General features: G+C 44.6%; 1 protein-coding gene across 3 annotated transcripts in view; it reads left to right on the top strand.

Annotated features, from left to right (window-relative positions):
* Prorp (protein only RNase P catalytic subunit) overlaps nt 1-14,150 on the top strand; it is an 89,542-nt gene that overhangs the window by 5,377 nt on the left and 70,015 nt on the right. The window lies entirely within an intron of this gene.

The raw sequence follows: 14,150 nt of genomic DNA, 5'->3' as shown, positions 1-14,150 counted from the left end.
ATGGTGGTCCAAGCCTGGGGGAGGAAAAACCCAAGAGCACTGAGTTCAAAAATAGGCATGGGGCTGACAAGATGTCTCAGCCAATAAAGGCGATTGCCACCAAGTCTAATGACCCGAGTTTGATCACCAGAACACATGTAGTGGAAGGAAGGACTGATTCCACAGGTTGCACGCACATACGCACGGACGCACGCACGCACACACACATAAATGTTAGAAGAAGAGTTGCCAGGAAAAGAGTTGTCTTGGAGGACAGAATGTGAGGGGTGTGGATGATCATTTGGGTGTCTCGCAGTATCTGTCCAGATGGATTCCAGGACTCTCATGGGTCAACACTCTGGTTGCTTGAGTCCTTTCCATCAGATGACACACTGTTTGCTTGTACAAAACAGTGAATTAGTGAATTTGTGGACATCATTCCGTGGTTGTGTGATTTAGTATTTCCCACAGAGCTTAGCTCACTGAGGGTGGTTGAAGCTAGACATGGCACACTGTAGTCCTCGTGCCTGGGAAGATGAAGTCAGTAGACTCGCATGGCCAAGGCCAGCTTAGCAAGATCTGTCTTAAAGACAAGCACAAAGAAAAACCCAAGAGCACTGAGTTCTGTTGACTAAATGTATCAGGTGGGTACCTAGAAAATAGTTCACGTGACTAACATGGGCCAAAAGTAAGTGAGAGCGGAAGGTAGAAAGTCCACAGAGCACCTTGCTCGAGAAGTCAGGGAGGCTTCAGGTTTGGGGTTCTGTTTTTGTTTTCATACTATAGATCAGACCTGGAGCCTCTCCCATGCTTAGGTAAGCACCCTTCTACTGAGCCATGCCCTCAGCCGACAGAAGGGAGGTGTCAGGTGTGGCAGTGCATACCTCCTAGCTCTTGGGAGGCAGAAACAGGAGGATCTCTATGATTCCAAGCCCAGCGTGATCTACATAGCTAATTTCAGTACAGTAAGGGCTACATAGAGAGACCTGTCTCAAAAAAGCCAAGTTGGGCAGTGGCTGTGGTTTATGCCTTTAATCCCAGCCCTTGGGAGGAGGAGGCAAGTGATCTCTGTGAGTTCGAGGCTAGCCTGGTCTACAAAAGCTAGTTCTAGGACAGCTAGGACTGTTTTGAAAAACAAAAACAAACAAACAAAAAAATCGGAAAAAGAAAGGGGTGTGGATGGGTAGTGCACATTTTTTCTTTGGGACCCATGGGGAACTGGTCCTAGGACACTCGAAGCTAAGGTTTTGAAGTCTGGGAAGCAGAGTTGAAAGCATCCGCATACCAACCCCCAACAAAACAAAGAACACAGCAACAACAAAATGCCACTTCACTCACGTGTAGCTGACCCCAGCTTCACCTCCCCAGGCAGCGCGTGGTAGTGAGGAGGCAGAAACATCCCCATCGAGGGCCTTAGGAGACAACCTCAGCTACCGTATCTTTATCAGTTTTTATTTGTAACTTTTTAAAGTTTAAATCCCATTTTATGTATGTGGGCATTCTGCCTGCTTATATTTCTGTATACCACTGTGTGCCTGGTGCCCACTAAGGCCAGAAGAGGGCACACTGGGTTTCCACTGGGTTCCCTGGACCTAGAGTTACAGATGTGAGCCACCATGCGGATATCTGGAAGAGCAGTCAGTGCTCTTAACCCCTGAACCATCTCTCCAGCCCCTTGTTGTTATTTTTTTATTTTAGTTTAGCTAGTTTTTTTTTGATACAGGGTCTCTGCATTCTATAGTCTGGCTGCAGCCCCTTGTTTTTAGCGTTTAATTGCATTTGTTATTTTCTGTACATGTGGACACATGCATCTGGTGTCCACATGCAGATGCTAGAGAACAGCTTGTGGGATTTGGTCCTCACCTTCCACTGTTTGGGTCTTGGCGATCATCCTTGGCAGCAAGTACTTCCACCTGCTAAACAATCTTATTGGCCCTGATTTTTATTTTGTTGTGTCGTTGCTGTTTATACCAGTTTGTTAGGGCTACCAGAACAAAATGCCACAATGCCACAGACTAAATGCCGTAAGCAGCAACAGTTTGTTTCCTCACAGACACCGGTACTAAAGTCCCAGGTCAAGATTTTGGCAGGTTTGGTTTCTCCTGAGCACCTCTTAGTGTAAAATGGCTTCTACATTGATTCTTTGTGTATAGGTGTTTTGTGTACCACTTGCCTTCCTACTGCCCTCGAAGGCCAGAAGAGGACACCAATTTCCCTGAAACTGGAGTTGTCGGTGGTTGTGAGCTGCCGTGTGGCTACTAGGTTTTGAACCCTGGTCCTCTGGAAGAACAGTCTGCACTTTGAGCCACCTCTCCACCCCAACAAACAATTTTATGACTTCATTTTACCTTTCTTTTTTTTTTTCTTTCTTTCTTTCTTTTTTTTTTTGAGGCAGGGCCTTCCAAGTGCTGAGCCAACCCACCAGAGTCTACATGACTACTTCAGGGTGTCCCCCAGCTGCATAAGACAGTTTATGCCTCTAATTCCAGCTCTCTGGGAGGTGGAGACAGGAGAGGTGGCGTGCAAGGTCGTTCTCTTTTATATAGCAAGTTAAAGACCAGCTTGAGTTGCATGAGACCTTGTCTCAAAAATAACAAAATTCAGTTTAAAGTTTCTCCGATGGAAGTAACATTCTGAGATACCAAGGAATGAGACTTCCAATACATGGAATTTGGTACTGGGTGATTCATCTTATAATGCTATTTACTATAGATATATATTAAAACAATATTTTACAAGGTGCTGTAGTTCATGCCTGCAATTGCCCCTTTCAAAAACAAAACAAACAAAAAAATTATCCAGTATTATAGCCAACACTTTACATTATTTGTTTCTAGGAACATTACAGACATCTGGATGACAAAGGGCCGCCTACTTTCCGTGGCATGCTTATAATTTGGGATTATGAAGTATAAACCAAGGAGTGATTTGCTAAATGCAGATAAATTTTATTTGTCTACTTTCAAATAAATTATGATGTCCTCTAACCTCCACAAGCACCCAAAACAGGCATTATTGAAGTGGTTTTGGGCTTCTGTGTTCCCCCCCCCAATAGTACTTGTTGTTCAAAGCAAAATAAGTGAGGTGACCCCTCTAATAAAACACCTGTTATCCCCAGTTCCTGGTTAGAAGAGCACAGAGGTCTCTTAAGCATACTGACACTTTGAGCCCCACCCTCTGACATTTCTGTTTTTAATTTATTTTTTAAGATTTCTTTTATTTTTACTTACATGTACATCTGTGTGTGTGGTGGAACTGGGTGGGGCGGAGTGTGCACTTGTGAACAACACAGAGGACAGAGAGGACACTGTGTCCCCTGGCGCTGAAGTACAGGCTGTTGTGGGTGCTCTTGTCTGCTGAGCCATCTTTCCAGCTCCAGATTCGCATCATTTTAAGTACAGATTTATTGGACTCTGTTTGGCATAGAAGAAACTGCACATCAGGTGTTTAGTGTGGTGAGTTTTGACGTATGTGCTTTTCATGCAAGCCAGACAACCCAAGCCACGCTCCAAACCACAGCGGAAGGAGAAAGCCAAATTCTGGAAATTGCCCTCTGGTTTCATACCCTTGTGTGGCATGCACCTGCCTGCACTCATGCACTTCCCTCTCCCTCCCTCCCTCCCTCCCTCCCTCCCTCCCTCCCTCCCTCCCTCCCTCCCTCTCTCTCTCCCTCTCCCTCTCCCTCTCCCTCTCCCCCCCCCCCCACATAGTATAAAAATTCAGGCTACTGTGTAGGTCCTTTTGTGCTGTGCACTAGTTTTCCATGACTGCCCTAACGAAATGCCACAAACTAGACAATTTAAAGTGACAGGAATTATCCTATCACGGTCCTGGCTGCTAGACGTGTGAAATCCAGATGCTGTCATGCCGCTTCTGGAGGCTCCAGGGAAGAGCCCCCTCCCCGCTTCCAGCTTCAGAACCTCCCACTCCTAAACATTTCGTACTCCTCCCCTCTTTTCTCCATATCTTAAGTCCCTATTTAACTCCTGGCTTGGGGAGGTCCAGGTTAGGGTTTTCCAAAGCTGCCAGCTGACTCTCAGATACAGCGGGCTGAGAATGGCCACTGTAATGTGACGTTTTGATGGACCTTACTGCACAGCAGCTTTCTGCGGGATCGAGAGAACACATCTCTAAAGAAACTCGAGCAAAGAAGGCAACTTTTTAGTTTTTCTGTTTTTAATTAGTTAATTAATTAATTGGTTTTGAGACACAAAGTAAGTCTTTTGTTTTCTTTATTTTTTGAGCCTTGGATGTCCTGGAACTCACTATGTAGACCAGGCTAGCCTCAAACTGACAGATCCACCTGTCTATGCACACACACACACACACACACACACACACCCTCACACACACTGCTGAGATTAAAAGTGTACACAGCTTCTCTAGGCACAAATCAATCTTTAGCCCAGGTGAGCTAATATTAACTATGTAGCCCAGACTGGTTTTTGAACTCATGATGCTAGTCTCAATCTCTCTGACTGCCAGGATTTTAAGTGTGGGGCACCAACCACACTTCCTGCTTTAAACATTTGTTTGTTGTGCTTAGACAGTTTAACCACCAGGTGGCAATAGCGTAACGTATATATTCTAGGTCACTGGGCAAGTCAGTCCTGTTAAAGGTTTGAACCTTTGTGAGACTGACGGGTCGCTGTCCTGTTGTTTTCAGTCAGCCGAGTGGTAGCAGGTAAAGAGAGGAGCTGTGGGTGTGAATTTTAACTGAGCAAAGCAGAACTCCAAATAATCTAATTGTGTGGACATCCGTGACGCTCAAAAGGAAGAAGAAAAAAAGAAATGGGCCATGCATGGTGGCCCATAGTCCTCTTGCCCCTACCTCCCAAATGTGGGTTTACAACCCATCACACCTGGCTCGTCCATTATTTTTTGTTTGTTTTAAGACAGGGTCTCTCTACATCGCCCAGGCTGTCCTGAAACTTACTATATAGACCAGGCTGGCCTCAGAGAGATCCACCTGCCTCTGCCTCCCAAGTGCTAGGACTAAAGGTGTGCGCCACCAAACCCGGCTTGTTCTTTATTCTTAACGAAAATAAATAAATAACAGGGTTTTTTTAATTTTGTTTTTCTTATAGACAATTGCTCACATAAGAATTCAGTACTTTAGGACTGATAATGGAGGTGGTTGTGAGAACATTTGACTAGTACTGGAGAAGCCCTGGTTTAACCCCCATTTCCTTATAAACCCGACATGGTAGCACACACCTGCAGTTCCAGCAAGTAGAGGCTGGAATATCCAGATAGGTAGGTAGGTAGGTAGGTAGGTAGGTAGATAGGTAGGTAGGTAGGTAGATAGCTAGCTAGATAGGTAGGTAGATAGATAGGTAGATAGGTAGGTAGGTAGATAGGTAGGTAGGTAGGTAGATAGGTAGGTAGGTAGGTAGATAGATAGGTAGATAGGTAGGTAGGTAGATAGGTAGGTAGGTAGGTAGGTAGATAGATAGATAGGTAGGTAGATAGATAGGTAGATAGGTAGGTAGATAGATAGGTAGGTAGGTAGGTAGATAGATAGGTAGGTAGGTAGGTAGATAGGTAGGTAGGTAGGTAGATAGGTAGGTAGGTAGATAGATAGGTAGGTAGGTAGATAGGTAGGTAGGTAGGTAGCTAGCTAGATAGGTAGGTAGATAGCTAGATAGGTAGGTAGATAGATAGGTAGATAGGTAGGTGATAGATAGATAGGTAGGTAGGTAGGTAGATAGGTAGGTAGGTAGGTAGATAGATAGGTAGATAGGTAGGTAGGTAGGTAGGTAGGTAGGTAGATAGGTAGGTAGGTAGGTAGGTAGGTAGGTAGGTAGGTAGATAGGTAGGTAGGTAGGTAGGTAGATAGATAGATAGGTAGGTAGGTAGGTAGGTAGGTAGGTAGGTAGATAGATAGATAGATAGATAGGTAGGTAGATAGATAGACAGATAGATGAGTTCCTTAATCTTTTATTAAGGAAAATGTCCAGCATGTGCAAAGGTGGAGAGACTAGTAAAATGGACCACTCCTTCCTTGATCCTGCCTTGTTTCATTTGTTTCCCCACCCATTTCCCCTTTGCCCCTCATAGTAATTTGGCACATCTAGCAATTATTTATCGTATAAATTATAGATTCACTTTTAAGTAGCTTCCTTTGTTTCCCATGTCTTAAAAAATGTTCCTTTGTAAAGTCATGCTTTTCTTGCACATTTAAAAATACGTTGGAATAGCATTTTTTTGAAATTTTTGGTTTCAAGCCTTTTTCTATTCTTACGTGTTATTGAGGGGTGGGAAGGATGCTCAGGGAGTGAAGTACTTGCCGTGTAAGCGTGAGCTGAGATCCCCGTGTCCACAGAAAAGCAGGCGTGGCAGTTAATTGTTCGGGAGGGTAGAGGTAGGTCCTGGGAGCTCCATGGCTGGCCATCTAGAGGACGCTCCAGGTTCAGTGAGAGACCTGCCGCACAGAGTAAGCTGGAAAGCAGTAGAGGAAGATAGCCACACTGAGTCTCTGCACAAACACACCCAGGCACCTGCATGTACACACGTACACCACACAGGCCTATACATTTGTGTGTGCATGCTCTTGTGCACACGTGTGCATTCAAACATACAGAGTGGGAACTTGAGAGATGTTTTATGTGGGGTTATATCTATTGATGTTTCTGGTTTAGAAATGTATTCTGGCCAGGAGGTGGTGGTGCACACCTTTAATCCCAGTGCTTGGGAGGCAGAAGCAGGATGATCTCTATGAGTTTGAGGCCAACCTGATCTACAAAGCAAGTTCCAGGACAGCCAGAGCTGTTACAGAGAGAAACCCTGTCTCAGAAAAACAAAACAAAACAAAAATGTATTCTGATAGCCTTTAAAATCAGAACTATTACATGGGCACATTTTAGGGAAATTTTGTTCAAAACAAAAAATAAATAGTATCAGTGAGAAAGAACTGCATTATTTATCTTTGCAAGTCACTTTATTTATGCAGCCCAATAGTCCACTTTTTAAAATGGCAAAACAACTTATATTTAGACATAGCCAGCTGGATTGTCCAGAGTGGCACAGTCAGGAGCAAGGTGAACAGAAGCTGTGGCCATGGCATGGAGCTCCTTCAGTGGGTGCTTGCTGACCTTGACCCGGTGTCTAGTCCTGTAGCCGGAACTTGATGTTGGTGTAGAGTAGACCAGACAGACTTTTCTTGGGGCGTTCTTCAGGGATATTGGGGCTATCTTGGGAGCTGAAATGGCTTGAACTGTAGAGTTATAGTATGCAAGTGTGTATGTGTGAGAGAGAGACAGACAGACAGACTTTGAATAGTTTTAATACTTTTTTTTTCTTATTTGTGAATTGTTTAAAATAGGTGTCACTGTATAGCCCATGATAGCCTCAAGTTCACTATGTAGTCCAGGCTAGCCTTGAACTGACCATTTGGCTGTGGGAGAGACATGGGTTTCTTACTTTGCTTTTGAGTATCTTTTTTTTTTTAATGTGTATGGTGTTTTGCTTACACGTGTGTCTGTGTATCACTTCTATGTCTGGTGCCTGCAGAAGACAGAAGAGGGTGTCAGATCACCTGGAACTGGAGTTACAGAAGGTTGTGAGGCATCGTGTGGATGATAGGAACTGAACCCAGGTCCTCTGCAAGAGCAGAAAGTGCACTTAACTACCAAACCATGTCTCCAGTTTCTCAAATATCATCTTAATGAAAGAGTTGACAGTCATCCTGGGTTATATAGTGAAACCTGTCTCAAAACAGAAAAAAAAAAAATCAGTCAAATAGATAACCGGAGTGTGCTGAGGGGGTGACTTGGTGGGGTAAAAGCTTCTGTCTCAAGCATGAGGTCCTGCATTCTAATCTCAGCGTGAAAGCTTGTCACATACTGCAGGGGCCTATAATAGCAGTGTTCCTGCAGAGGGGTCCGGGGAGGCAGGAGGTTCCCAGGAATCTGGCAGGCTAGGTATTATGGTTTGCACAGCAGCAAAACCAAGAGGTAGAAGGTGTGAAGACCAATACCTAGGGTTCCCCTCTAACCTCCACACACCCACACTCACACACATAATAGAACACCCAGGGTTCCGCCCTGACCTCCACACGCCCACACTCACACACATAATAGAACACCCAGGGTTCCGCCCTGACCTCCACACACCCACACTCACACACGTAATATATACACATCCTGAACACACACATCACAAAGGGGACCGTCCATTAGGGTGGCCCAACAGGTAAAGGCACTTGCCACCAGGTCTGCCACCTGAGTCACATGGGAAGAGAGTTGACTCCACATACTCACCTGCTAACCTCTACATGCCCGCCGTGCATATATACACACTAAATAAATAAAGTAATAAAAGCCATTTATGAAAGACAACAAAGAAAATACAAGGCAGATCATTGATAATCCTATAGTTTAAAACTTTTTAAATAATTCCAATAATTTGGGATTCTCTTTGCTGAGAAAAGAAGGAGGAAGGCAATTTCTGTGTGGTACCTTTGTTTAAATTCTCTTGGTGACATTAAAATCAACCCATTAATCTCGCTTGATAGTATCTTTCAGATGATTGACAGAAGGGAGGCCTTGTGATGTTCCTCTAAATACAGGACCTATGGCACAGACAGGCAGAAGTGTAAGACCTGATGTAATCCCGGTATAGTTTGTGGTGGGCAGTGTTTTGTTTGAGACGGGATCTCACTGGATAGTTCTGACCCGAAACTCCCGCATAAACCCTGCTGGCCTTGAACTCACAGAGATCCTCCTGCCTCTGCCTCTCATTGGGATTACAGGTGTGTGCTGCTCTGATCATCATTGTACTGATTTTAGGGGTTTGTTCTTAATTGTTTCAAATCCGAGGGCAGAAATTCCGAGTGTGGGTTGGAGTGGCAGCTGGACACCGCAGATATAAACTAAGCTCTTTATCAGAAAGTCGCCAGAACTGTCTCTTTTGAGTCTGAAGATCTTGTTATTGCTTCTTTTTTAATTTTATTTTTTTAAAAAAGAAAACAAACTATCTTTTTTCATTTTACATACCAGTCCCAGTTCCCACTCCCTCCCCTCCTCCCATTCTCTCCACCTTCCCTGATCTTGCTATTTCTAAGATAAATCATGGGATTCCCCATCCCCAGATTTAAAAAAAAAAAGGGTGGTGAATGGTAAATCTGGGGAGCTTAGCGGCTTTTAAAAAGCCAGGAATTATGTTCTTCTACATGGTCTTACGCCATGTTCCTTTGGTGCACTTATTTAGGATATCCATTCATGAACAACTACTTGTTAACGTACAGATGTTAGCCCAGTGCGTCTGTGAGAGAGTCATCTCTGAACCTCATCCCCTTTCTTTCTTCCCCAACTCCACAGTTGGACACCTGAATGTAGACATGTGATCTCTGGGTCACCAAGTGTGGACTCTGGTTATAAAGGTGAAGGAATAAGGAAAGTCAGTAAGTTCAGGAAGGCTGGAAACTTAAAACAGTCACCCCTTGCAGGGGCCTTCATGTCTGCATTCACACAGCAGCCGTGCTCATATTGAGCATTCCTTGTGAGGGCCCACCCGCCTTTCCTCTCTCCCTGGAATATTTTCCCCGTTTCTGCATTGCTCTTCATTTTTTTTTCTCATTTGGTTTTTACTGGATCTTTACTTTTTTTTTTTTTTTTGATTTTTTTTTTTTTTGAGACAGGGTCTCTCTGTGTATCCTTGGCCATTCTGGAACTCATTCTGTAGACCAGGCTGGCCTAGAACTCTAAGAGATCCACCTGCCTCTGCCTCCCAAGTGCTGGGAGTAAAGGTGTGCACCACCACCACCCAGCTTTACTGGATTTTTAAAAGTTTATTTTATGTATACAGGCATTTTGCCTACGTGTGTAACTGTGCACAACATGGAGAACACTGGATCTCCTGGAACTGGAGTTACAGATAGTTGTAGGTCTCTGTGTGGGTGCTGGGATTTGAACCTGGGTCCTCTGGATAGCAGCCAGTGTTCTTAACTCCTGAACCATCTCTCTAGCCACTTTTCCTGGAATTTTATCAACTGGAGTTAAGTTTCTTTTATGAGATTTGATTTGAAATAATGCACTTTTTTTGTACTTCCTTTTAATGCATTCATGAATTTCGTTATATGCAAGGCCAGAGGTGTGCTTACAGCTCTTTTAGCATGACATGGTGACTTTTAGCTGTGGAGAATCTCTTAGGGCAGTTCTGAGAGGAATGCTTGATTGAGAGGCACATGTGGATGGAAATGCAAGAAGCTAAGGGATAATAAAGTCATGTTTAGGAGTTACTGGGTTACTAAAAAATGTAATAAGATATATTTTTTTATTTAATAAAGGTTAAATATGCCCTGTATTCCTGACAGCTTCCACATTGGATTATCTTTGCTTTAAGAGATTAAAATTTAATAAAAAGCATGGTGGCTCATGCACTTTGGAATCCTAGCACTTTGGAAGTGGAGGCAGGAAAATTGGGAGTTCAAGGTCATTCTCTGCTTACAAATCCAGATCGGCCTACGTAAGATCCTGCCTTAAAAACCTAAATGAATGAATGTAACACGAATAATAAAAACCCAGAGACAGGTATTGGGGTTCGAGATAAAAGTTCAGAGAAGCAAAGCAGCAAACCACTAGAGAGCTCTTACCTCTATGAAATCTTCACACTGAAAAGAGAGCGAGTTCCTGTCTCATCCAACCTTAAATTCCTCTCTAGTGCTAGTCTTAAAGGCGTGCACCACCACCGCCCAGCCTCTGTGACTAACTAGTACCGCTGCTGGGATTAAAGGTGTGTGCCACCACTGCCTGGCCTCTATGGCTGACTAGTGTGGCTAGCTTTGCTTTTCTGATCTTCTGGTATGCTTTATTTATTAAAACGTATACAAATGGACGAGTGGGCAAACAAATGAATAAATATAGCAGCATTTTAATATTTTGCAAATATCAGTTTATTTAACAAATTAAAAAAAAATTTAAACGATGTGTACGTTTGTGGGAATGGGTACATAAGTGTGGGTGTTGTCAGAGGCCAGAGATGTTGGTGCCCCTGGAGTGATGTTCAGGATCAAACTCAGGTTCTCTGGAAGAATTGTCAGCCCCCGGACTTCTCTGTAATCATGGAGGGGTTCCCTTGCTGCTCTCTTCCTGCTTCCCTGTCTTTGAACAGAAGGTTGGATCCGATGGTTGCCAAGGCCCCTTTGGGGCACTTTGGTGTTAAGATCCTGTTGCCAAGCAGCTTCTTTATCTAGGAAAGGGAACTAAGGGCAGATTGTCCTGTGGTGCAGAGCTGAAGGAGGAGCCCTGAAGGCCAGGGGTGGAGAGGAAGTTGTGATTTGGGTTTGTAAGGTTGCAGTCTGAATACTGTGCTGTCAGGTTGGAAGGCAAGAAGAGGACATCACATCCTTGCCAGCCTGGTCTACAGGGCGAGTTCCAGGACAGCCACGGCTACACAGAAAAACCCTGTCTCGAAAAAACAAAAATGAGAGCATGTGCTGCCCCGGTGATCAGTTTTTTGGCTGTAGATGAGAAACAGAATGAAGAATTTGAGTGGGGTGCTGTGCTGTCTCACATGTGGACCCCAGCACTCCGAAGGGCAGCCTGGGCTACATAGTGAGTCCCTGGCCAGCCTAGGCTACATAACCACGTCTCAGACAAACAAACAAATAAGGGAAATAACAAGAAGGTAGGGGCTGGAATGTATGGGGTTGGCCCGAATTCTCAGGTAAACTTATTTTATAGGCTCATGGGGATTTATTGTTCTGTCTCTTTTGTATATGATTTAAATTCTAATTCTAATTTTTTAATTGACACTCTACAGCCAGGTAAGGTGTTCTCCCTGTAAGCATGAAGAGCTGAGCTCAGCTCCACAGCACTCATGTAGAAGCTGAACACAGAGGTACACATGTGTAATCCCATGCTAGGAAAGCGAAGACAGCCGAGTTGAACATGTGAACTCCAGAGTCACATTCCCCCAAAGCTTTCCTCTTACCTCTACATGTGTGTGCCATGACATGCATGTGAATATACACACATACATATGCTAAATAAATAAATATAGTAAAGTTATAATAATAAAATAGGAAATAATTGAGGAAGACATCCAGTGGCAACATCCGGCCTCTACATGCAAGTGCACGTACGCGCACACACACACACACACGTGCGCGCACACACACACACACACACACATGCGCGCACACGCACGCGCACACACATGCGCGCACACACACACACACACATGCGCACACACACAGAGAGGGAGGGAGGGAGAGAGAGAGAGAGAGAATTGGTGTCTTAAACAAATACACAGAGAGAAAGGGAGAAAGAAAGTATCTTAAACAGACTTAAACAAGTACACTTGGGCAGGGGAGATGGCTCAGTGGTTAAGAGCACTGGCTGCTCTTCTAGAGAACCCAGGTTCAATTCCCAACACCCACATGGCAGCTCATAACTGTCTATAATTCCAGTTCAAGGGGATCTGATACCCTCATACAGATGTACATGCTGATAAAACACCAATGCACTCGTGTTTTTTTAAATTTTATAATTTTAAAAAAAGTCCACATCCACTTTCAGGGTAAACGTTGCTCAGAGGGAGATTGTGAGACAGTGCATCCTTGGTGCTGTCCTCCCAGAGCAGCATCTTTCTGAGCATCTCTCCTAGAGAAGCACTGTCCACTTAGGTTCACTCAAGATGCAAACAATTCAGGTCCTCGTTATAGTGTGAAAGTCTCCTTTAAGCAAGTATTTTGAAAATACTGGAAGTTGCTGGGTCTGGATGCAGATGCTCTGACTCCTAGAGGCAGAGCCAGAAGCAGGTGGATCTGAGTTCAGGCCAGCCAGGGTTGTATAATAAGACTCTCTCAAACAAAACAAAGCATCCCCAAGCCCTGGAAAATTGTCTTGTCATTTGTACAGTGGTACTGTGTAGACCAGACTGGCCTTGAACTCATGGAGCTCTGTCTGCCTCTGCCTCCTGGTGCTGGGATTAAAGGCATGCACCACCACCACCTGGCTGCCTTTTCTAAAGGGATGAGATTAAATTTTTGAGTGGAGTAGGTAGCATGGTTCATTTGGCTTCCAAATGGGATGTAGAAGGGCTTCCTATTGTATTGCATTGCTTCTGGTTTACAAAAATTATTAACTTGAAAACCAGCAATAACAAAACCCTATAACCTGTATGTGTGGCTCCATGGTGTAGTGGGAACCGAAGCTGGCTTGGCTCTGGCTTCTAGCACAGGTGCAAACTGCGGATTGGTTCTGGGGTGGGGAGACTTCCACGCAGGGAAGTGGAGCCCTGGAGTTTATGTCCTCCACAGTGCTAATTGGGAAGTGTGAGGTTCGGGGCTTTCCATCCTTTGTTAATAAGGCCTCCAGGCGCATTTCCTCTGTGTTCGTGCAGGGGCCTGAGCTGTGGAGCAGCTGCGGGGAAGTGAAGTGTGATTTCCTGTGCTCAGGAGTGCTGGCTTCTGGTTTGGAGGTTTTATAATTGCAAGAGCGCACCGTGCATAGATTGAGCTATCGCTTGGCGGGTTAAAGAGTGTTTTGTTGTTCTGGAATTGCTGCACGTACGCCGTCAGCAGATTTGCTCAGGTGACTTGAATCCACAGACAGTTCATGTTGTCTCAGCACCCAGCATTTAATGGCTCACTGTCTGGTGCTTTGGACCTAGAGTGGAGCGATCACATTCCGTCATGTGAACAAGAGTCCTGCAGCTCCTTTGCGTGCTCCAGTTGTACACATGCGTGTGTTTTGTTGGGCTGAGTGTTTATGTCAGATTCTCTGAGATGAGAAAGGCTGCAGGGGATAGTTTTGGGGGAAGGTACGGCCCAGCTTGTCAGGTAGTGTGCCAGAGTGGCCAGGGCCGTGGGAAGAAGTCAGTATGGTTGGTACCCAGGAACTATCCGACTGCAGCTAAGATACCTTTCCTGTACCTTCTGCCGGTGTCTTGAGGCCTAAAACATTTATTCTTTCTTTCCAAAACTGTTTTGGATGCTGGTATGGTAGCATACTGCTCTAATCTCAGCAGGAGAATCAAGAAGTCAGGGCCAACTGGGACTACATGAGTAGGTGGACCCTATGTAAATAAGAAAACAAGCAGGTTCATCTGGTACCACCCTTGCCTACTCTCTCCTTGCAGAGTAAGAAATAAATGTATCTCTTTCTAGTGGGGGGGGCTATAAAATATATGTAGGAGCCTGTACTGCTTTAGACATAGGCCAGACC

Source organism: Microtus pennsylvanicus, chromosome 14, assembly GCF_037038515.1.
Source record: "Microtus pennsylvanicus isolate mMicPen1 chromosome 14, mMicPen1.hap1, whole genome shotgun sequence".
Classification (NCBI taxonomy): Eukaryota; Metazoa; Chordata; class Mammalia; order Rodentia; family Cricetidae; genus Microtus; species Microtus pennsylvanicus.
This window is presented reverse-complemented; position numbering and strand designations above follow the sequence as displayed.